This window comes from Crocodylus siamensis, chromosome 2 (assembly GCF_052110815.1).
Source record: "Crocodylus siamensis isolate JL-2025a chromosome 2, ASM5211081v1, whole genome shotgun sequence".
NCBI lineage: Eukaryota > Metazoa > Chordata > Crocodylia > Crocodylidae > Crocodylus > Crocodylus siamensis.
This window is the reverse complement of record NC_143396.1, coordinates 214,483,970-214,509,915: the sequence shown is the minus strand read 5'-3', so window position 1 is coordinate 214,509,915 and position 25,946 is coordinate 214,483,970. Positions and strand designations below refer to the sequence as shown.

The 25,946-nt window shown below is 42.4% G+C and overlaps 1 protein-coding gene across 4 annotated transcripts in view; it reads left to right on the top strand.

The window, feature by feature from the left end:
- The window catches only part of LRRC4C (leucine rich repeat containing 4C), an 826,012-nt gene that overhangs the window by 724,461 nt on the left and 75,605 nt on the right, over positions 1 to 25,946 (top strand). For 2 of the 4 annotated variants that reach the window (XM_090032958.1, XM_090032957.1), the window contains one exon: positions 14,571 to 14,643. The exons of 1 other annotated variant lie outside the window; for it this stretch is intronic. The gene's annotated coding sequence lies outside the window, so the exon portion shown is untranslated. Of the gene's footprint in view, positions 1 to 14,570; positions 14,644 to 17,381; positions 17,591 to 25,946 lie in introns of those variants that run through there. One more of the 4 variants, XR_016440287.1, reaches the window with a different exon arrangement.

The following is a 25,946-nucleotide window of genomic DNA, read 5'->3' as shown; positions in this document are numbered from 1 at the left end:
AGATCACAGCCTGCTGAGCACATGGAAGTACATATGTCATTCGCAATCTTCCCATTGTACAACATTTCACTGCCTTCATCACAGACTTGCCTTGGGCTCTCCTGTTTTTTTTAACACTGGCCATGCTCTGAATTTTAACCCTTTCCCTATTAAGTGAAAAATTTTAATACATTATGATAGATGTATCCAGAAAAGGGAAAAAATAAAAGTTGATATGTACAGAGAGAGAGAGAGTGTGTTATATATATAACGTTTATGAAAAAAATATATAGCGCTCTCTATCAACTCTCTCTCCCTGTGTGTATGTGTGTGAGTGTATGTGAGTGTGTGTGTGTGTATGTATATATATATATATCAACTCTCTTCATTTTTCCCTTTTCTGGATACATCTATAATAATGTATTAAAGGTTTTCACTTAAGAGGGAAAGGATTAAAATTCAGAGCATGGCAAATGTTAAAAAAAATAGAAGAGAGCCCAAGGAAAGTCTGTGATGAAGGCAGTATAATGTTGTACAATGGGAAGATTGCAAATGACATATATACTTATATATACACTATATTATTATTGTTGTTGTAGTTATATCACCACTTCCCTGTGCATTTTATCTAAAATAAAAAGAAGATTGAAGCAGTCTGTGTTTGAGGCAACAGGACAATATTAATACATCTCAATTTTCCTACTGGCTTTGTTGTTTCAACAGTGTTTGTTGTGATTGTACAAGATGTGGGAATGTACATATGCCACCAGTACATATGATGCACTTATCAAAAATAAATGTCTCCTTTAAGCCTCCTAGCACTGATCTGCACTTTTGTTCCATGTAACCATTTTCTGAATTACTCACAGAATGACCCGCTTGGCTGTATATCACCTTATTGCTTTATTATTGGCCCCCCAAAAGGTGAGATAGGCCTGATTCAGACACATGGGCAAACATCAAGCCCAGTTTTTTCTTTTTTTCTTTTGTTTCTATCTGGGCTCTACATGCATGTGTATGGCCTGTGAACAGTATTTTTGTTACTGGGTTGAAACTCAACGCTGCTTTCAATTTCCATTCTGCTACCAATGAGATGTAAAATTGCAACAGTTCTATGCTGCCTACAACCTATCCTGACAAAAATCATTTGGTTTGTCAGAAAGCATAAATCACCTGTAAAACCAAAGCATTAGCTCTATTTCTCACTAATGTGACTGAACACGGAAAGAAAAAAACAAAAAGCTACCCTTGAGAAGACATTTCCTTTCATTTAAATAGCCTTGCTGTAGATGCAGAACAGGATAATAATTCTATATTATGCCTGTATGTTAGACTATGGCTCTCTATTTGCTAGTGTCTTTGAACCCACACATGAAATAATAGCATTTGATAAGTGAGTAGACCAGCTTAGGAGCTTTCTGGATCGCTGTTTACAAATGGATCAGAGCCAATAGTAATGGCCATCCATTATGTTTTGCATATTGTGTCATATCTGTGACTACTTGGCAAAGTCATCTTTTTTACTATGCTGTATTCTGTGATCAGTTGACATATCCTAAACCACGCGACTAAACTAAAGGAAAATATCTTTCTAATTTTACCAAATCAGTGCCTATAAAATGATGAACAGAGTGGGATCTATCCAGCTGGGGATAATGGTGAACATATCCATTCGCAAATTCCTCCCAACTTACAATACAGCCTAAATTTGAGGTTGGGTAATGGAGAGAAGACTCATTAGACTGTCAGTTCTGTGCTCTGTAAAGCTTAAGAAATATATGAAAGAGCTTTGCATATGATAGATCCTATAAACTAATAAATGATTTAGTGGACTCTCTCTCTCTCTCACACACACACACACGCGCGCGCGCGTGTCCATGTACATATATAAAATATACACACACATACAGAAAACACACACAGACATATGTATAGGTATATATGCATCTATACATAAAGCACACATACACATATGGTTTCAATGGGGAGCCAAAATAAGTGAGATTATCAAACTGTTCAGATGGATGGTAATGGGATACAAGTGCTTCTCCTTTAGGATGCAGATTCACATTCCGCTCAGGTAATCAGGAACCAACATGGCTACCTATTAGATTTTTGGGAGACTTTGTAAAATGCTTGTGCTAGATCTTGCTTTAGCTAGTACTGGAGAAGTGTCCATGTTGCATAATGGCATTTTTGAGAGCCAATCTCAGCAGAGAAACAAAGGAACAATAGAAAGCATTGTAATGGAAGAACAACCTTCTTGAATTTATGCAGGTTATTCATCTGCCATGGGAAAGAGGTGGCATTAAGGGATCCAACCATTATATTATCTAATCATTACTCATTCTGTGCACAAATCTAGGACTGGTCTCTGGAACAAACAGTCATCTTTCATCAGTGGAACATTCATTTTGTAATAAAGCACATCCAGTATTGCCATTTTCAAGTATTCAGAAATCATGAGTCAGGTCCATTCATACAGAAATCATGAGATCGGCCTAAAAATAATGAGAATTAGGAGTAAACATTTATGTCTTTTTTTGTGTGTGTGTGTTTTGGGTTGCTTTTTTATTTTTCAAGTTTTTGGATTGTGTTTGTGTCGATTTTAAAGCTTTTTTCCTCAACTAAGTGGAGAACTTTCCTTTTTTAAAAATGAAAAGAAAGTTTTCTCATCTAATCACTTCTGGTTTTAAGAACAATACGAACAGCTTTGAGATTTACAATATAATCTTAGGAACTGGCAAAACAGATAATGCTGGATATTTTATAGATCATTCACTGATCATCTGTGGGGTATGGCTAGATGCTGGGCAAGATCCTGAAAGATGCTGAACTTATATTATATCCCAATGATTGTTCTAGGTCCTGAACCTGAATTGAGTTGAGTGCAGTGTTGGCAGCAGGGAGAATTTTTTAAATGTCTTAATAGTAATAGGAATCATTAAAGCTACAGCTTAATCAGAGATGCACTATTGCCATCACAGTTCATGTTTTTTTTCTAAGTTTCCAATTTTAGACTTATCCTGGGAGCGTCATTTCTACATGTTGTGCTTTTATGTTTTGTTTTTAATTACTTGGCTGTGAAATCTATTCTGACTTGAAACTTGGCACTATACTGCTAAGTCTAAGCCAAAAAGTAAGTATTATATTTGTAAAGCATTTGAACGGAAAGTCTTTGTTTTTTTTTAGTTTTTCAGTTTATATGATTGTCTAAAATCTAAAAAGGTTCTCACTTTTTTTTTTCACTTGTAAACCTCAGAGATGGTATTTATGCTGGAATCTTGCCACACGTTACCATAATTTGGATTAGTGCTTTGAGTGCTTTGGACAAATTCCAATATTTCAAGTTGTTGGAAGAAGCATCAACTTTATCTGTGGACATTATACTCAAATTGCTCTGGGTATCTATTCTTTGGGAATGATATATAAAAGCATCATACTAGTCCATATTCTATTTTAAGCTAATCCCCATGAATTTAGAACATTACCCTTTGACTGTAATAGAGCAATGTTCAGCTTAAGTGACTGGGAGTGAGAATAGAATTTGGCTCAACATTTTTTTGTTTGATTTTCTTTCCTCCCCCCAGCTCAATTTTTCATTGTTTTACATTACCCTCTCTCCTTCCTTGAATTAGGTTATAGTTTCATAGTTTGTAGGGTCGGAAGGGACCTGAGGAGATTATCTAGTCTGACCCCCTGCCATGGCAGGAAAGAGTACTGGGGTCAAATGACCCCAGCAAGATGTTCATCTAACCTCCTCTTGAACACCCCCAGGGTAGGAGCCTGCACCACTTCTCTCGGAAGCTGGTTCCAGACCCTAGCCGCCCTGACCGTGAAGTAGCGCCTCCTGATATCTAACCTAAACTTACCCTCTGCCAGCTTGTGACCGTTATTCCTGGTCACTCCTGGCGGTGCTCGGGGGAACAGTGACTTCCCCAATGCCTGCTGATCCCCCCTGACGAGTTTATAACAGGCCACAAGATCCCCCCTCAGCCTTCTCTTTTGGAGGCTGAACAGGTTCAGGTCCCGCAGCCTGTCCTCATAGGGCCTGCCCTGTTGTCCCCTGATCATATGAGTGGCCCTCCTCTGGACCCTCTCCATGCTGTCGACATCCCTCTTGAAGTGTGGTGTCCAGAACTGGATGCAATACTCCAGCTGCGGCCTGACCAGTGCTGCATAGAGGGGGAGGATGCATGCCAAGGTGTGGTTGGCCTTCCTTACTGCCTCTCCACACTGCCGGCCCATGTTCATCTTGGAGTCAATGATGACCCCCAGATCCCTTTCCGCCTCCGTGCTGATAAGAGGGGAGTTCCCCAACCTGTAGGTATGGTGCTGGTTGTTCCTCCCAAGGTGCATCACCTTGCACTTGTCTGTGTTGAAACCCATCCTATTCTCGTCCGCCCACCCTTGCAAGCTGTCTAGGTCTGATTGTAGCCTGTTGCATCCTTCCAATGTGCCCACGTCCCCCCACATCTTAGTGTCATCAGCAAATTTGAACAGGATGCTTTTTACCCACTCATCCAAATCGCTGATGAAGATGTTGAACAGTGCGGGCCCGAGGACCGAGCCCTGCAGAACCCCACTGCCCACGTCCTTCCAGGTTGAGAAGGACCCATCCACTACCACCCTCTGGGTGCGGCCCACCAGCCAGTTGGTGACCCATTTGACTGTGTGGGTGTCTACACCACAGCCCCCCAGTTTCTTAATGAGAACAGGGTGAGAGACTGTGTCAAAAGCCTTCCGGAAGTCCAGGAAGATTATATCCACTGCTACCCCAGCGTCTAATGATCTAGTGATCTGATTGTAAAAGGCCACCAGGTTGGTCTGACAGGACCTTCTGCTGATGAACCCATGTTGGTTGCCCCTAAGCATGCAGTCTCCTGCTGGCCCCTCCTGGATGTGTGCCAGCATAATTTTCTCGAACAGCTTGCCTAGGATCGAGGTGAGACTAACCGGCCTATAGTTTCCCGGGTCCTCCTTCCTAACTTTTTTGAAGATAGGGACCACGTTGGCCCTCTTCCAGTCCTCCAGTACGTCACCAGAGCACCACGAGTGCTCATAAAGTTGTGCCAGGGGACTTGCAATGACCCCGGCCAGTTCCTTTAGAACTCTAGTGTGGAGATCATCCTGGCCGGCTGACTTGAATATGTCCAACGCATCCAGAAGCTCCCTAACTAAATCCTCGCTAACCCGTGGCCCAGGTGTGCCTCCCCCAGGGCCCGAGGGGGGCCCAGCAGGGAGGTGGCTGTTCTGGTCCCTACTTAGAAAGACGGAGGCAAAGAAATCATTAAACATGTTAGCTTTGCTGTCTGGTGTGACGACCAAGTTACCCATGTCATCCTGCAAGGGCCCCACATTACCTGGGACCTTCTTTTTACCCCCTACATAGTTAAAAAAATACTTTTTATTGTCCTTAATCTGGGAAGCCAGTCCCAGTTCCATCTCTGCCTTGGCCTTCCTAACTGCCCCCCTACATCCCCGAGCAACTACAGAATAGCCCTCCCTGCTGATGACCCCTTCTTTCCACTGGGTATAAGTCTCCTTTTTAGCAAGGAGACATTCCCGGATTCTTTTGGTGAGCCGCCGAGGCTTGTGTGCTCTCCTGCTCCCTTTGATCCTCGTTGGGATTACCTTCCTTTGGGCTTGGAGGATCGTCTCCTTAAGGAGCGACCACTCTCCTTGGACACCTGGCTCCCCTCCCCCCCGGGACCTCAGCGCTTCTCCAACTATCCTCCTTAGCTCGTTGAAGTCTGCCCTCCTAAAATCTAGGGCCGCTGCCTTACTGCAGGCCTTCGCCACCTTGTGCTGGATGATGAATTCCAGCAGGCGATGATCGCTGTCGCCCAGGTGGTCGAGCACTCACAGCCCCCTCACCAGGTCATCACCCGTGGCCAGCACTCGGTCCAACAAGGCGTCCCCCCGGTGGGGCTGTGCACCTCCTGGGTTAGATGGAGGTCCTGCACTCTGGCCAAGAACCTATGTGAGCGTTCAGACCTGGCTGACTGCTCTTCCCAGCAGATGTCCGGGAAATTCAGGTCCCCCATGACCACCATGTCCTTAGCCTTCACTACCTCTGTGAGCTGACCCAAGAATTGCTGGTCAAGCTCTTCTCCCTGGTTGGGAGGTCTGTAGTTGACTCCCACCATTAAGTCCCTTTCCCCTCGACTGCCTTGTACTCTAACCCAAAGCACTTCAGAGTGCCCCTCCCCTGGCTCCTTGCTAATTAATGAGGATGTGTATTCCTCCTTAATATAGAGCGCCACGCCCCCACCCCTCTTTCCTATCCTGTCCCTCCTGTACAGCCTATAGCCCTTGACATTGACCGCCCAATCATGCGTTTCATCCCACCACGTTTCCGTAATCCCCACTATGTCCGGGCTGGTGTCAGCCAGTGGGACGTGAGTTCCTTCTGCTTGTTGCCCATACTATGAGCATTTGTATAGAGGCATTTGAGGCCTCCTGTGGGTGTGTGTACTGACCCCCTAGTCCCAACATTACCCTGGCCCCTCTCTCTTACCTGTTTGATTGCTTCTCTCGTCAGTCTGGGCTGGGCTGTAGTTGTGGGTGCTGTTTGGTCTGGCAGTCTGATATTTCAGATTAATCTAAATGCCATTCTGTACAAACATTTACTAAGGTTAAATTGGACAATAAATGGCTGGCCTGATCTATCTTTAGTTTATTAGAGCTAATCATTTATTAGTTTCATTTAAACTACCCACACCCTCCTCTCTACACCCTTTCCCACATGAATCTCCCCCCACACACGCATGCCTCTGGGGGGAACCCCACTCACTGCTATGCACACACCCCTCATCACACACATGCACTCAAACCTCCCCATGGACATTTCACACCCACCCCCACACACCCCAGCCACTGTCACCCTTCACACACCCCACAGTCCCCCACAAACCCTATACCCATCCATACATACACCTGTACATCTCCACAAACACCCCCACAAACCTCCCATACTCACCCACCCACATCTACACACATTCCCACACCCTTCCCACACTCCACATACACAAATCCACACACACACCCCTACATATCCCCACAAACCCCATAACTTTCCACCCATACCCACCCACAATATGCAAGAGTAAGACCTAATTGGAGCTATTATTCAATCATCTCTATATACACAATGCAAACACAAACAAATCAGGAGAAAATATTCATTTTTAAAAATAAAATGAAAATATGTTGTCAATGTTTGATTTTTAGTATATAATTTGTTCCCCCCCACATTCCAAAGTGGCAAATCCGCTTCCCAAAAAGACTACTTCTGGGGCAAGGGGAGGGACTTCTGGTAGCAAAGGTCAGGGGTTAGGGGACAGGATTTCTGATCCCAAGATGGCAGCTAGTGGCCAGGGCACCTGTCAAGGGGCAGGGCTACCCTTGTGGCCCTCAACAGCTCACCAAACCTGTTAAGTGGTCCTCCACTCAAAATAATTGCCTGCCCCGACCTACAAGATGAACTACACAGACTGAGCTAACCCATGCCCAATCTAACCCAAACGTGTATAAGGATAGACTAATTCCCCTGATGGACAACTTACCCACTCTTTATCCCCCGCAGACACACTAACTCCCTCTGGGGTGATTAGACCTGCTAATCCTTCCCCACAGACTTGCTAGCACTCCAAATCACCCTGAATTACTTAGATTGTGTTCCTGGTGTGGCTTCAGTCATCTGTGAATGTGTATACATACAGGACCTGCCATATCATCATGCTATTTGAAGTGAGTCATGTGCTTGTTGATCAGTTGCTGAGAATGTGTGTACATGTTTTTAGTGCAGCCTTGGGTTTAACAGAGCCCAGCTGCTTACCCCAGCTCCAGGGCTGTGTTCTTCCCCCTGGCCCTTAACTCTGACCAGGCCTCTCACCCTGCTACTCCCAGATAGACAACAGATATACCAAACCTTCCTGTGGACTTGCTAGGCACCCCCTGTGGATCTACCAGTCCCCAGTTCCACCAGCCCCTCCACAGACCTGGTAGCCCACCTAGTTCCACTCCCCCACTCCACCCATGGGCCTAGTAGTTCCCCCAATCCCATCTGCCCCTCCCCTCACCATGGCTTACTTAGACTGTGCTCCTGACACTGGAGAGCATCTATACAATCAGCATGCAATCTGCAATTACACTGCTTAAAGTGGTGATTGGATCCTGGGAATGTCTGTGTACGGCCTTTGTTTGTAATATAACTATTTTAGTTTTTCTGCAATTTGAGAGGTGCCCTAATTGCATCTTTCACATCAACAGTTCCCGTAAAATGAGAGCAATGCACATGTAAAATCTTATAGTGGAGCAGTTTACTCCTCTGTTTGTGCCCTCCTCCTCCCAGTAGGGAACACAGATAACTTTAAATATAAGTCAATGCCCACAGCTAACTAATGAACTTTTTCTTGAGGACAGGAAAAGCTATGAGATGTCCCAGAATTCTCTAAACCTATAATCTTAAAGTTCCTTTCCCTAAAAGACACTTTCAACACTTCTAAAAGAATTAAAAGACCAGTGATTTATTCTGGAAACTACAAATACTAGTACAACTAGGAAGAGATCAAAAAAGTACCATGTGTCTTAAGTGACTAATCATGCACAATAATTAATGCCACCATTTAATTTTTGGGTTTATATAAACTGTCAATAGATATATTTATCTGTTTTGAATGAATGAGTCAAGAAATGATTAAAAATAAAGCAAAAAGAGTGAATTGGCCCATGGGCAGTTAGCAGACAGGACAAAGGGATTATCTTCACTGAGGAAATAGTTTCTGATAATTACTTTGCTCAACTCTAGTAGAACAAAATGTTGGGTCCAGATACATCTGAGAGAGAATCTTTTGATCATGAGTGTCTAGAGACTGTTAATAGTGGATATATACTATATTCTGTCTCTGTCGTCTTTTTCTGTTGAAATATCCTATCCTTTATATGTAAAATTGTATGACACTTCCTGGTAGTTTAAGTTCCAATAATTATTATTACACTTACCTGTTTTCATATAAAGTCATTATGCAAATTGTTAATGACATATTATTGATTCTCTTCTCACAACTTAGTGTGTGTGTGTGTATATATATATATATATATTTCACTTGAAACTGCTTGCTAGAAAAAGAAAACTGGCTCTAAACAGTTTGACAAATGTTAAAAAATAGGTTAGGAATTTTTACCTTTTGCAAGTGTGACAATTATATCATTTCGTGATCTATGAACCAAACACCATGCATACCAATTCAAAAGGGATTGATTTTAATATGGCTCATGATGATATGTTGATAATATGGTAAATTGCCGTAAGGGTTGAAAATGTGAATTCTATTCCATTAGAGGAAATACAGATTTTTTTTTTTAATTGAGAACCAATATATGTGCAATTTAATACTCATGGATGATATTATTAAATGGAGTTTAACACTTCATTAACATTCTTATTAAAATTATATTGCACCATAAATTTACATAGTACCTTACAAACACTGAATAAAATATGCTCCCTGTATTAATGTTGAAAAGCTGCATAATGCCTCAAAAGCAAATGTGTTTTTTCTTGTATTCCATGATAATCGCTTAATCAGTGAGCGCCATTTAAAGGATAGAAGTTTGTAATAAACTTCTATTCTTTAAGGGATAGAAGTTTGTAATAAAATATATTGGTATTCATGTAGATCACTTCCTCTGTAAAAACAAAATCTGAATTTCTCAGTTAATCCTAGTCCTAATATTCTAACACATAATAAAAGTCTATATGTATTTTTGGAGCACAGTAGTTGGAAGCCCTTTTTACATGTTTATTTTAGGTGGCTCCATGATCTCTCAACCCTTTGGATTGTCCACAAAGTAAAACATGAAATTAGTTTTAAGCCCTCTTTAGGCGACTTAAAGTTACGCCACTCCAGCCTAAGTTTCTCTCTGATCTATTACTCCGCTCACGTTACACTAATTTGTAGCCATTCTAGGCTATGCATTAGTGTGAACATCCCACATTCCCTGCCTCCCCTGCTGGCCCACATTGGTCCCACTGGTCCCCTGCCCCATGCCCCCATTTGGGCTGTTGCCCCCACCCTCATCAGCCCTGACCAACCTGCTGTGCCCACTCCACTGGATCAAGAATGCTATCCTCTACTGCCTCCCTCCCCTCCAGTACCCCAGATCCCCACTCACCCCCCTTGCCCTCCCAGCTTACATTTGGCTTCTGGCACTGTCCTGGGGGAGTAGGCAGGGAAAGGCAACCTTCTTGCCCAGCCCCACCACCATTGCCATTCTCTGGGTTGGGGTTAGCCAGAGGATGAGTGGCAGCAAAGCAGCAGCTGTGGCAGCAGAAGGGACTGGGCAGCTGGGTTCCCCTTCCCTGCCTGATTCCTCAGGACAGCCTAGTAGCTAAAAGTAAGCCAAGGTGAGGTATGGGAGGAATCCTAGGGGTGGATGGAGGGAGCAGAGGGTGAACCCCAAAGGGCAAGAGGGGAACCATCATCCCAGATTGGCATCCTGCTTCCTTGGATTGGCCTCATTGTCCCTGTGCCCCAACACCCCAGATCCCTGTTTACCCTCCCCCACCACAGTCCCATCTATTTTGGCAATGTCTCAAGGGCTACAAGTAAATCAGGGGGTGCAGGTGAACTGTCAGGGCTGGGGGTGGCGGAGAGCCCTGGAGCAGGGGGGAACTCCAAGAGGCCAGAGAGGGGAAAGCCCTGGAGGTGGAGAGGAAAGAGGGAAACTCTAAGGGATCAGATGAAAGCCCAGGGGCTGAGGGAGACGGGGGGCAAAGGAGCCCTGGAGGTCAGGGAAGGGTCTTGAGATGGAGAGATTTTTACATTTCAGTGCTCCTGGCTTGAATGTGTGATTTCTCCAAACTCAAACAGGCACTAAGACTAAAGAACATTTGAACAGCTTAAAACATAATGTGTAACAAGGCCCTAAAATCTAATCCTGTTATCTCATGAATTTCTGAGTGTCCATAGTACGCAGTATAATGATTATCATAAAGTTCTTAGATGGCCAAATGATTTATTAAATATATATTACCTTTACAGGAAGCTATCAGCTGAACCAGGGTTATTCATTAATAAAGGGGACTCAACTGCTTACTTGAAGTTGGCAACGCCATTAATATCCAGCTGTTCATGTTTGGTTTATAATAATGAATGCCATTCACTACTTTTCTTTTGTTTTAAAGTGATGCCATTTGTATGACATCCGTGAATACCCACAGAGAGCCTTCCTCTATCAGAAATTATAGTCACAGATATAACAGTAATCTAGCGATGAGTATACAGCATAGAGCAACGAGTGTTCTTCATAGCCTCATGAAGGATGTCTGGGAATCTGTAACTAAAAAGCTATCTGAAAAAAATCTTTGTTTCTGTTAAATGCTATGAAGACCTTTTCTTTGTACTGTGACAAACAGATAATGTTACCTAGAGTGCTTCCTCTGTCTTAACATGGGCATCTAAAGGGAAAAGGACAGAATAGATAATCTAGTAGATCTTTCTGCATTTCCACTTTATTTGAAACTCTCTGAGCTATTGCTTTAGGAAAAACGTGATGATGAAGCACATGTAGGCTATTGAAACTTAGCATGCAGAAGCACCTAACAAGCCAGGAGCCTTAAATTTGATTTTGATAGGTGCTGACCATCCTCAAAGCCAGATGAAGTCACTGGGCTAAGATGATGATTGCAACCTCTGCAAATCTAGCCATATGTAATACATTTTAAAATAATTAGTGCGCACACATTTTTCTGTAAATTCAGTCTCAACAGTCAGCATTTCTTATGCTAGTAACATTAGTAAATGAAGAAGACATTGTTTTCTGGCAGTCAAAATAGCAGTTTGGAAATCAGGTAAGCCATCTTCCTAGTTTTTGTGTTACTTTGGTCAAACTACTTTACTTTCTGTAAAGTGGGACTAATGGGTTTTACCTCATTGCCTGGTCCACTGAGGCTTGATCACTTCATGTTAGTGAAATGACCTAGATTTTCTTGCCTGGAAGTCAGTTGAATGTGACAAAGCTCTGTTGTCTTTAACAGTGACAGTGAAACACAAGATCAGTCACCAGAGGCAGAGTTAAATCTAGGTCTAAAATGAATAATGTACCTTGGAATAAGGTAGAGTTCAACTGTAGATGTATCAGTGCTGCTGAGACTGCATGGGAGACTGAGAACTTCATTTTAGATCTCCCTATATCACTGCCTCTCCCTCCTTGCCTCTTTTTCTCATTTCAGTCTCTCTGAGCTTAGCAGTTGATGAAGTTGGCACTAATTTATTTTTCTCACTTCATTTAAAATGCTAGACAGCACTACTGAATGCTCTTCACTTCATTCTCTTTTCTTCTCTGTTTGTGAATGTCACACTGTGTTGTACAAACACAGCAGGGATAAAAGCTAACACAAATGCATATTTGTGTCTACAGCACATAAATGTGTATTTATAGATCCACAAAACCAGGGCAAGGCATTCATAGGCAGACCTGTGTTAAACAACCATTTGTCAGCAGAGTATCTAGAAACTAGTATTTTCAAATTAATAGACCTGGTCAGAAAATGCAAAGCTATTGGAAAAATACATTTCGGGGGGACAAAATTTCAGTTTTTACTCCATTTCCAGTTAGCTGCATAATTTGCCATATAGTTAGGATACTAAGGGAATTAATTATAGGCAAGAAGGTTCAAGGACAGTAAGCTGGAATTGTGTTAAGAACACCTATGCTTATATGGCACTGTATGCAACATGCCAGTCCCCAGTTTTTAATGGTGTTCCTCTTGTGGTGATGGGTATCACCTCAGTTCTTAGCAGAGAGATACCCCCTAGCACCTGCCACCCTCCTTCCAAGAGCAGTGATTTGTGTAGCTGTAAGCAATAACCAACATAACACATCCAAGATGAGGCTCATCAGTAGGGGATGGCTCACACTACCACCACCTGAAGTATTCCTGTCTATGTTATGGACATATCATTTTTATTTTTTATTATTAGTTTATGGTGGTAATGCTGTGTTGTCCGCAGGCCACAGCTTGGTTGGGACCCTTGTACTATATGTTCCAGAGACAGAGATATATGATTATCTGTGGTTAGACCTCCAAACAAAAACAGCTTCTTCTTCCCCCTCCCCTCCCACCCCCCCGGGCTGTTACTCTGACATCTTCCATGGATTTTTTTTTTCATTTTAAGAATCTGAAGAATTGAAGTATACATAAATCAGTTAATTGCATCAAAGAATCTTCTCCACACTATATACATGAAAATTAATACCCATGAAATATCATGCAGCTGATATCTTAAACCATAGAACAGAGTAGTTCTCTTTGATTCCACTAGACACTCTACTCCTGCCTTTAAACAAAGTACTATCAAATGGGAGAAATGTAAAGTACAGCAAATGGTATTGCAAATCATCCAGCATCCTTTTAGTAGCTGAGCACTGCAACATACATCAGGACTTATTCATAGGTGAGATGTCCACCACTACAACTACTGAATGGGAGGAAGAAGAAATGTCTTTACCAACACAATTGTATAAAACAGTTTCTTCTTTCTGTATCCACAAGGGAAGTTAAATGACTTGTAATAGAATATTATATTTTGAGTTTTCCATTTTAGTAACTTTTGTCTTCAGTGTGCCTCCTGACATATAGATGTAAGCATCCAAAGCACTTCTATTTTCCTGGCAACATCTCATCTCTCACTTTATAATGTGGGTAGATGTTCAAGTGTTGCACATTTTCCTAAAATAATGGAAGCCTTAGTATTGGTTTGGTTTTGTTCTGTCTTTTTCTTTTTATGCTTTATTTATTACATTATTATGGCAATAGTTCTAAATTTTTTATTTAACCATCATTCACCAATCTCCCTTTGATCACAACTTTCTTTTTGTTATGATTCCATGCTTTTGTTCAGGCAACGGTTGAGAACATTCAACAGTGCCTGGATAAAGTATTTTTTTTAACCCTGATGATTTCATGTAGCCTGTTTTCATTATTCTGATAACCTGGGGTCAAATTCTGATCTCAGTTACACTGGAAGAAATATGGAATAACATCAGGGTAATGGGATCAAGACTTGATAATGGGAATAATACTTCCTATTATTAAAAGTTAGATAGCACTCTTCATTGCTTAAATGCATGTGCAGTTAAAGCAAGAGATACCTTATTGTTTAGCGCATTTTTTTATAACATGTTTGTTTTGCATTTATTAAGTAGCTCTCATCTGCCTTTGCATAACTTCTTGCTAATTTTCTTGAGGGACCTTTCTTTATTTCAGGTTTAGATAGAGAATGTAACCTGAGACTCAAAAAACTGTGCAGGCATTTCCCAGGAGGAAGAATTGATCCCCTTGACTATACTAGCTTTTTTCAAACATAAAAGAAAGGCAGTGGGTACTTTTCTTTTATAATGTCTAAATTCAGGTTTCAGAAGTTAGGAAGATATCTTCCAACTTACTTTTCCAGAAACCTGAAGAACCTTCTATATCTCCGTTTTTGCTTGTTTTCAAAATATTTCCTCTGGTGTTTGCTTTGGTAATAATCCTGTTTTCTTCTTTACATAGTGAAACCCATTCATACATATTTTTTTTTCAGTCATCCGTTTACATGACAGCGATTCAGCTTTATTCAGCTGCCTCCTTGCCCACGTGAACAAGGTGGTAGATGGGTGAGTTTGCACTTCTGTTGCTACTTTTTATCTGGACATTATTCCTAACAATGTTGCCTTATCAGGGTACGAGCACATAGTTTTACATTTGTTCTTAGTAAATGGAAAACGAGAGTCATTTGATTTTTGTTTTAAAAGGAATGCTTGCACTCTGTGAAAAGTAATCATGAAAAAATGTTTGTAAGTAGAGAGGGTCTACAATTTCAATTTAAATATTTATCATTGCTTATTTTTATTATGGCAGCATCAATTGAGATAGATTGATTGTGCATGGAGTTGTTCCAAACAATTAACAATCTACTTTGAGAAGCAGGAGGAGAGAAAATAGAGGCACAGAGGTGAGGTAGCTTGCCTATACCACACCAATGTCAGATCCAGGAATAGTTTGACAAGTGGCAACTCTCAGGGCCAGGTCTCATGTCAGCCCACCCACCAGTCTCTATGGGGTAATTTGCCCAATCCCACCTGCCATGACTTTGTTGTTCTCATATGTGGATGGTACATGCGGGAGATTGCCCATTACTGCCCCAATACCAGGGGGTGCTATCTGCAGCTCTGACCTCCCCTACACCACAGCCCACACCTCACAGATGGTATCCAGATTAATAATACTCCCAGTCTGGGGCCAGAGCAAACTGAGTCCAAAGTTGGGCTCCACACATACATATTCACACCAACTTCCCTCTCACAGGAGGCCTCTTCTACTCTGCCCTTCTCTTTCTGGGCCCTCTGGCATACTGCCCATTACCAGGCCACACTCCACTGCCCTGCCACAAATAGAAACAGAAATGTTTCCTGAATTGTAGTTCTACTCTTGGCTCTGCTCACCCACCCATACCTCTCTCTTGATTTATAACTAACTTATCTCCTTTTTCAGACCATAAACTCTTTGCAGATCCATTCCAATGTATCTGAAAGTCACCATTGGAATGGTTGTTTATATTTTTTTCAACCACTTATTTAATGGCATTGCATGAAAAGACAGTAAAATCATTTGATATTGTTTCTGCTTTAATTCACTACATCTAAGTACTGGGTAATTTTAAAATGAAAAGAAGAATAGATAGCAATAGTACGTTTCCCAGAATTGGACATTTTGGATGAAAAACCATTTGCATTTAAAAGTGGGTAAATGCCTGTGATTCACAAACATTTCCTAGTCCTACAACTTGTCATGAATAATAAAAGCATATGAACCATAGCAAGACAAGGTGGGGGGGTTATTCCTGAAAACATATATTTTGGGGTAGATAAGATGTGTGGTTGCTGTTGCTTTTTTACTGTTTATTCAGACTTATCTATCAGGATAAAATAATTTAGCAGATAGCTTGAGGAATGGCAGTTGGGAGATTTGAGTTCAGTTCCTGGCTCTGCCACTGACTCTATGACCTCAGTCAAATTACTCTACCTTTCCATACCTCATTGTCACTGCCTTTAAAAGAGTGATATAGTTCACTGGAATAGCAGGGGTATGGGAAGAGTATTAGTAATCTAGTGATGATTGCAAAGTCTTTCAGAATCACTACAAATGGGAATAAGGAATAAGTGTTATCTTGCTAAGAACAGAAGATGGTGCAGACCTCAGTTTACGAGTCAAAAAACACTATAACCACATAAAGTAATTCTTGAAAGCCTTGGAAAGAATTATTCAAAAGAAAACCAAGAAGCACCTCCCATCCAATGAAGGCACAGGAGACCTCTGTTTTCTGTCCCTAGTTTTGGGAAGCAGTACATTTCTATAACTCTTTTTCTTGGGGCGTCTTTACGCAAGATACTTTACTGCACAGTAGAGCAAATTACTGCGTTTGTGTCTAAATGTGCAGACCCTTACTGCTCAGTAATTTGCTCTACTTGGCAGGGCAGGTCTGGGGCAGGTCCCAGCCTGAACCTGGCTGGGACCTGCCCCAGACTGGGACAGATCCCAGCCAGCCCCAGGCTAGAAGGGGAAGTCTGCGCATGCATACTGGATCTGCCTGGGGACTGTCCTGTTTCAGGCAGTCCCCAGCCAGCTCATGCTCATGCAGACTTCATGCAGCTTGGGGCTAGCTGGGAACTGACCTAGTCTGTGGCAGGTCCCAGCCCTGCAGCTTTTTCCTAGCCCCATGCCCTGATTGGGAGATCAAGGCACAGAGCTTGGAAAGAGTTGTGGGAATCCCCCCCCCAGCCCAGGGGCTCATTGCTAGCTGTCCCACTGGCAGATCAGGGCAGGAGGCTGGGATCTGCTCTTCCCCTGCAGCCCTTTCCAAGCTCCCTGCCCCTGATCAGGGAGCTGGGGCCTGCTGATCCCTGTTGCCAGGGCAAGGGGACATTATCCTTCCCTGTGTTCTGCCACTGGAGCTTGCCCCAGCAGCAGGCAGCGGCCAGGGCAGGGAGCAATCTTTGAGCCACTGCCAGGAGACAGCTGTCTCCTGACCTTTTGCTGCCTGCTGGCCCCTGGGCTAGCACCCACGGGGCTGGTGCAGGGCCAAAGTGGGTGGGAGCAATAAATCAGCTCCCAAAGGGGCACATGTATAGAAGCAGCCTTCCTGGGATGGGTTTACTCTAGAGTAAATTACTCTGAAATAAACCCATCTGGCAGCATTTGCACATGTAGACATGCCTTGGGGCTAGTACAGTGTGATTCCTCATCTTTTCTGTTTGAACCTACTTACTGCAGTTCCCTTCCCTTTGCAAACTGTTACAACTTGAAGCACAGACTCAGTGAGAGATCAAAGGTTTAATCTTTGTTTTCTCCACAGCGTAGATACTGTAGAATGTCTTCGAGCATCAGTATTGCAGCATAACCTCTGTCAGTGCCTGTTCTTCAAGAATTCCAAGGCTTCTTGAAAGCAGAAGCCTTACCAGTACATGATGTTCCAGTATAAAAAGGCTTTTGCAGATTCAATCAACACAATTAGAAAGACTGAAAAAGACCAGTGCCTGTGACTGCAGCAAAATGCTCCAGGGACTTGACTGTTCACCTCCTATCATAAAAGTGGGGTTTGTTCTATTCCTCACTAAATTCAAGGGAAGGTACCTGTATTATTGAAAGACCAGGAGTTATATTTCTCACTGGGCTGTGATGCAGTGGGTTGGAAGTTACCCAGGAGGAACAAACAGCGTTTGTTTCCATATTTCCCTTCTACACATTATCATAAATAAATATAAATGTAAACCCTCCAGAAGCAGTATAGAATAAAAAAGCTCTGTGGAGGTTGCTAGGCAGTGAAGGTAGAAGAAATAGAGAGCAGACAGGGCTTTGAAAATAAAATTAGAGACTTACAGGAATCTCCACTTCTGTTACAAATAAATAAATAAATAAATGATGTCACCTCCTTTTTAACAAATAAAAAAGTTTGGATTTTTTTTCTTTAATAGATTAGTAGAGTTTTTAACTCATTTGAAATGAAAGACCTATTTTTGCATCTACTTCCTTTTCAGGCAATGGGATTATACATGTGATTATTATTTGCCATGGTATTTATATACTGAGCTGCATAAAGATGTCTGGCTCTTTATGTGAAGGCTTGTACCTATATCTAAGGGCAGCGATTTATTTTATTTTTTAAAATGATTGACTGTTAAATGACCATTTATTTTTTTTAATCAATAGCCATGTGCATGTTAGGTACCATAAATAAGAATGATGCAATGCTATGAGGTCCAGATCACTCCTTTAGTAGTGCATTTCAGGGGGAATTAAAAGGTCAAATTTTATATATATATATATATATACACATACACACACACAACCTCTATATATAATCTATATATTTAGAGCTCAGTCACTGCCAAAATGCAACATTAGCATGTGGATCATTCCTAGCAGTAATACCCATATCAAAATGCAATTGTGCTCAATTACAGCAGCCAACACATTCAGAGGCAAGGTTTAAAGTTCACTCAGTGGAGTGGTTGCTTTCTTTGGCATCCATGTTTATATCTTCCTGGCTCCTGTAAGAGGTTCCAGCTAGCTCTATGGCACTCCCTCTTCCACATCCTGAACCAGACTCTCTGGTGGGCTGGGGAGTCTAAGGATAGTTTTAGGCAGGGAGATTGGTCTCATCTCCCCCAGATGGTAAAGCCACAGAGAAGGCAGTTCAGTGCAGTGGAGCTCCCTCTAAGTCCTAGGGCTATCTATCAGTGAAGAAAGTACTAGGAGGCAAGAAAAAGGAGCACAGAGTTTCAATGGCATGTAGGCTCCAGTCATTCATATGATTTATCCTGTTCCTGAAGAGTGACCAAGGTCTTCATGACTTGGTGTTCAATCCCCTTCTGTATGGGGAGCAAAATATACCTCCCCCTGTCAGAAAATTCAGAGGCTTCTTTACCAAATTAATATTTTGTATTTTCTTGTGGCCCTGTTAGGTTTGGAATTCACAAGATTCTGTGACAATACAAGCACATGGGCTGTAGCAAAATCAGGAACAATGCAGCCTATCTCCAATAAGTATGTCTCGGGTGGAGCAAGTGTTGAAGGGATGACTTCACTCCTTACTATAAATATTCTTGCTTGATTAGCTTTTTATCAACCTTAGAAGCACAGGAAGATTCAGGAAGATAACCAGGTGATCCAAAATTTTATAAAGCAAGGGATGAAACTTAATCCTTTGTGTATCCCCTAGGACTGAGCCATGAAGTCCCAATGAACTAGAACGGACTATGGAACGTAGTAGAAACATATAGCCGAAAGCTCAGCTACATGCTATGTGCCAGCTATTTCTAATTCCCCTTAGCTTTTAGGGTTGCCTTCACCACATTTATCCTCAGATAAGGAGAAAAAAAAGGTTATTGAGCAAATAGATTACTTACACCCATCCTAAAATTTCTCTTTTCTTAGGACAACCAAATTGCCTTTCCTTATGTATAAATGTTCTGCACAAAAATGGTGGAAAGAATGTAGGCAATGAAAAGTAACATTTGTTAGATTGTGCAAAGGAACTTTGTGATGGAAAAGTTTCTACAATGGTCCCTTTCCACTTCTCATTGGAAGCAGAGGAAGCTGGATAGAACACTTTCAAATGGAGTCGTTTTTGCCTCCACTCAGCTCTCAGGGATGTAGATAGGCTTGGCTGGTTAAATAATAGACTGGCCTTTCAAAAGTCTCAGGGAAATACCTTCTTTTTTGTTGCTGGTGAGCTTGCTCCAGCTCCCTGGCATCCATTAATTAGAGCTGTTCAGAGATTCCACTGCTGCTATTCACAAATTGCTTCCATGCTTAGCCAGGCTTGGCAACCACAAGACAACAGGCCAATCTGCAATCATAACATTACTGAGAGTTACTTTTCTACATGGTTTATCACCTTGAAAGAGAGAGAGAGAGAGATGTGAAAGCCTCTAGGAGACTTACCACACTCTTCTAAGGGAAGATAACGGAACAATTTTAGTTGGGAGAAAAAATTAAAAAGCGATATGGAAAGACAGGGCATATTTGTGGGTGCTCAAGTCATTCATTTTCTCTTGTTTTCTAGACAGACATAATTTTGATCCTATATTTCCTCTGCTTCTCCTTCTGTCCTGTGATGTGGATTCAAAACTGGTAATAAATGATGTCCAGTGATCAGACACAGAGGGTGTCTATACAAGAGAAGCAAGGCTGCTCCGATGCATCGTAATTACAGTGTGTCGGAGCAGGCTGGATTAACTGAGTCTACTGGAGCATGGTAATTACCACATTCCAGAAGACTCCAGTGTCTCATGTATCAGTGTCCTCACACTTAAAAACGATGGTGGGGGCACTTTAAAGTGCTCCCACCACCATTTTTAAGCTCAAGGATGCTTTAAAGTGCCCCACTGCCATTTTTAAGTGTGAGGTTGCTGATACACAAGATGCTCTGGGAACTTTAATTAAAGCAGCTCTCAGAGCCACTCTAATTAAAGTGCCCCCCACTCCACACACACACTTCTGGAGCATGTGTATAAATCCCCAGAGATTCCTTGTTGTACACACATTTCACACACTATTTACTGCTCTGTAGAAGAAATTACTGCTTGATTCTTTGGCATTTTTTTCCTTGAAGCTTTCATATAAACTGCACAAGTTGGCAAGTCAAATTTCTAATGACACTAGCAAAGGAAGGCACTTGCTTGTAAATTGGGTGATCGGTGTTCTGTTCCTAGCTCTGACCTGAATTGCCGGCTTCACCGTGCGCAGTGTTTCTCTATTTCTGTTTTCCATCGTTAAGATGGGGCCAACAATAAACACTTGCCTCAAAGGGGTATTGTAAGGTTCCTTCATTTAATATTGTGTGGCACTCCAACACTAAGGTGATTAATAGTACAATGTAATTGCCCTATATAGAAGACAAAGAAATCCTGGTGCTGCTAGTCATGTTTGGCATATGGAGAAAAAGTAATTTCTTTTCAGAGTAAATGTAAGAGAAAGACATCAGAAGTTAGATCAGGTTGTATTGCAGACAGTAAGATTAGGTACAGACATTCAAAAAGCCTGCAGTCTCGATTTAAGTTATGTTTCATTTGCTGTCAGTGGCATAGTTTAGATTGGCAGTGAACAGAACACACATTCACCCTTTGGTATGAGGGACAAATCTTAGACCAGGTTCTGCCATTTTTAAACCAGTCTGTTTGTTCTGGACTTCTGTTCTGCTATGGGTATAGACCAGTTTCCAGTCATTCCAGGCAAAACTGTGATGTCTGTACCTGGCCTAAGAGCCTTGTTTAATTTTCCATTTAGAACATGTTAACTGCATTTAAAATGCAAGTGTCCATGCATTCAATCAGTAAAATACATGCTAAGTGCACTTGTATTGTAGAAAAGTTAGGACTGTTCACAGGAAGAGTATCTTCAGATCATATTAAGTAGCACGCATTGTCTGACCACTCCGTGGAGATAACAAAAGCAGTTTGAGGTGCAAGCAATTTGTCGTCCTGGGTCTGGGACCCACAGTGATTGTGGGTCCCAGCCTTAGGCCCACATGAGAAACTTGAACTAGTTCAGGTCTCAGGAAACTAGCAGGATCCAGTGGCAGGAATGACACCATCTTGTGGGCTCGACTCTCCGTGACTCCCTCTACCCACCACCAGCTTCAGAGGTCTGACACCCATACAGTCAAATGGGTCGCCAACTGGCTGGAGGGCCGCACCCAGAGGGTGGTAGTGGATGGGTCCTTCTCAACCTGGAAGGACGTGGGCAGTGGGGTTCTGCAGGGCTTGGTCCTTGGGCCCACACTGTTCAACATCTTCATCAGCGATTTGGATGAGGGGGTAAAAAGCACCCTGTTCAAATTTGGTGATGACACTAAGATGTGGGGGGATGTGGGCACTTTGGAAGGATGCAACAGGCTACATCAGACCTAGACAGGTTACAAAGGTGGGCGGATGAGAATAGGATGGGTTTCAACACAGACAAGTGCAAGGTGATGCACCTCGGGGGGAACAGCCGGCACCATACCTACAGGTTGGGGAACTCCTCTCTTGTCAGCACGGAGGCGGAAAGGGATCTGGGGGTCATCATTGACTCCAAGATGAACATGGGCCGGCAGTGTGGAGAGGGAGTAAGGAAGGCCAACTGCACCTTGGCGTGCATCCACAGATGCATCTCGAGCAGGTCCAAGGAGGTAATCCTCCCCCTCTATGCGGCACTGGTCAGGCTGTAGCTGGAGTATTGCATCCAGTTCTGAGCGCCGCACTTCAAGAGGGATGTCGACAGCATGGAGAGGGTCCAGAGGAGGGCCACTCGTATGATTAGGGGACAACAGGGCAGGCCCTATGAGGACAAGCTGTGGGACCTGAACCTGTTCAGCCTCCAAAAGAGAAGGCTGAGGGGGGATCTTGTGGCCTGTTATAAACTAGTCAGGGGGGAGCAGCAGGCATTGGGGAAGTCCCTGTTCCCCCAAGCACTACCAGGAGTGACCAGGAATAACGGTCACAAGCTGGCAGAGGGTAGGTTTAGGTTAGATATCAGGAGGCGCTACTTCACAGTCAGGGCAGCTAGGGTCTGGAACCAGCTTCCAAGAGAAGTGGTGCAGGCTCCTACCCTGGGGGTGTTCAAGAGGAGGTTAGATGCACATCTTGCTGGGGTCGTTTGACCCCAGCATTCTTTCCTGCCATGGCAGGGGGTTGGACTAGATGATCTGCTCAGGTCCCTTCCGACCCTAGAAACTATGAAACTATGATTTGCCAGAGCTCCCTATGAAGCATGTGGGCTGGGAAATCATAGTAAACATTACTGTGTGATTGCTAAGAACACGTTCCAACTTTTAATGTGGTACAGTGATGATAACTACAATCTAAATAAAACAAGTGCTGAGCATCACGTGCAACATAGCCCCAAGAAACACTGGACCTGATCAGCTCTTAACATTCAGCAGGGGAGAGTGGAGGTGGGCACAGGTGGTTAAGTAGATTGTCAGTTGTGTTTTGATTCACAGCTGAGCAAATGTGCCATATGGGCCCTGGGAATGCCTAGGGAGTGCAGTTGCAAGTGCCGTTTTGGGGTGGGGGATGGGGGACAGAGATTTTTACAGTGAATGTTTTAGATTTGATTTCATATTTCACAACCAAGAGGCCTATTTCTTGGCCCAGTACTAACTATACTGGCATACTAGTCACACTTACAATTTCAATTGAACATAGCATTCTTTCTCACTTCAGACCAAGTTTTGCTACCATTTATGCCCATTTGAATTAATTATAAATCTTCTGAATTCACTGGAGTCACTCACAGATTTAACACAGGTGAAACTAAAGACCTTGGCTTCTTATTTTCATTTTCTCAGCATGTGTTTGCTATTTTTGTGCAGTATTAAGTGGCTGCTGTGCTTATTTGCATTATACAATATGTTTTTTTCATCCTTTTTTTTTTCTGGTTTCATTTTATAAATAGTTTTGTTGGGTTTAATTATGATGAATGATAATAGATGCTAGATTTATACAGTCATATTGTTAGCAGGTGTAAACCAGTGTAGCTGTAGTAAAATCATTGCTCTAGCTGTGTGTACCGGCTGAAGAATTTCCCTGTGGTTTGTATTGCTGTGGCTTACACCAAAGCTTTATTACTTGTGGCACTGTGGAAGAGAATTTGGTGTGCATCTGGAAAACTGCTGGCATGCAGTAAACTTTAGAATAATTGCTAGAAAATGTCAATATTACACTAGGTATTATGTAAAAATGTCTTGGTTTCTAAATGAGTACACAGTATATGGTTATCCCAGTGTTTATCCCAGGTTCCAGGTCCCCTTGCTCCTTTAACTCGATAGCAAAACTATTGACTTCAAGGGGACCAGGATTTCTTCCATTTATTTACTTGTTTTACTGATGATCTTGGAAATAAGATTAGGTATGAGAGTGAATCCTATTGAACCTATATGGTAGGTCTGACTGTTTGTATACCTAATGACAAAGATTACCTGGTCTTTCCTAAAGATCCAGTAAAACCCTGGGGCCTAAATCACATCACCTATTCCAAATGGAGCTGGGAGTATCTAAAATTTCCTTCCCTTGTGGACATTACCTCCTCTTGGCTCCCATTAGATCTCTGTGGGGGAGGGGAGATCAAATCCTAATCTAAGGACTTTGAAATTTAGCAATATATGGAGTTGTAAGTATAAGAACAAGCCAAAATCCTTTGAAAAAAACTTACAACAGATGAGTTTCAAATACTATGTTAGAGATGTTCTTCTACATAGAAATAGTATACTCACTCAGTATCTCTATTTTCTTTGTAGATGCCCAGCTACTTTAGTAACAAAGACATAGTCAAAGGAACATTGCTAAATTTATCAGTTCTAAAACTGGTGGACATAATCAAAATAAAGGTTTTTCTTTTTTAAAATTAACTTCCTAAAAAAGTTGAGAAACAAAATAAAACACCCCCCTTCCTGACATTTCACTCCTTAGAGCAAGTAAGCAACTGCAAAAAAACTTTATGGTATGTAGAAGCTAAAGCTAACTTCATATTTTGAAAGTTTTTATCTGACTGTATTTTAAATGTGCAAAAACTTTATGTCCCCAAATGTGCAAGCATTCCAGTTATGCACTGTAATATTATTATTATTTAGTTAAACTGTCATTGAGATTATGAGCTATACATAATAAAATTTAAAGTGCTTAAGAAAGGTATCATGTTTTTAATCAATATATTAAATCTTTACTCTGTTCCAAATTTTTCCTTTTTAAAATCTTGAGTAATTCTCCTTGTAGCACAATATACAGCCCAGTACCATAGCAAAGGAAGGCGGGGGGGTGAGTGGGGCGACAGCCCTGGACACTGAAGCAAAGGGGTGCCAACTGGCTAGTCACAAGTCGATATTGTTATAAATATTTTGAAAAAATTTGGCTGACAAATGTCACCAATAAATGCCATGTGCAGCCTGTTGGGGGGAGGAGGGAGGGAGGGAGGGAAAGAGCATAGGCGGGTAGATCAAGGCCCCCCAGTGTGGGAGGAGGGGGGCTGAGACTGGGGCAGGCACTGTGCAGCTGGGGCAGGGTGCAGGAAAGAGGCATGAGTGGCTCATGTGGGGTGCGGGGGGTAGGGAAGAGGGATGGCTCCCACTACAGCATGACCCCCTGGCACAGGTGGGGGGCATGTGTCTGCTGGATCTGTATGTGGGGTGAGGGCAGGCTGCCACTATAGGCTTGCCCTGGATGCCAAACTTCCTTGCTATGACACTGATAAAACCTACTGGGTTATATCCAAATGAGTGCACACATGTGCTTTGTGGCACCTCAAAGGCTTTTGAAACTCTTCAAAATGCACCCGGTACATGTGATTTGGTTCTCCACGATGAGCCAAATATAGCTACTAGGAAATCCTGTTATCAAGAAAAACCATGCCAAAAAAAAGTGTCATGGCTGATGTGGCAGCAGTTCATGCTGCCTGAAACTGGAGTCTGACCAGCCAGTCATACTCCAGCTGCTGGCCAGGCTCTGTGCACCTGGATCACACAGCTGCAACCCCAGGAGGCCTCCAGGACCCCAGGTAAGGCTGCTGTGTGTATTCATCTGGATGGTTTGAATCAGTGGGAGAATTTCAGTTGACATCAGTGAGCAGTCAGGTCCCTCAGTTTCCCACTCTGAAGAATGGGAATAAAGATTATGCAGAGTATTGCTAATTTGTAGAATACACTGAAAGGCATATCTTGAAGGACTGGTGAAGACATAAATATTTTAAGTATATTTAAGCACATCAGGAATTTTGATTGCCAGTTTGCAACAGTTAATACATTGATGGCACTGGGTTACCCTTTTTTTAAAAAATTTAATGTACTTTACGTATTGACCAGGGACTTAGAGTATTCAGAGAGGTGGTTGTTGCTTTTTTGTAAAGGAATTAGTGCTTTTGGAGCCTTTGGATACCCCAGTGA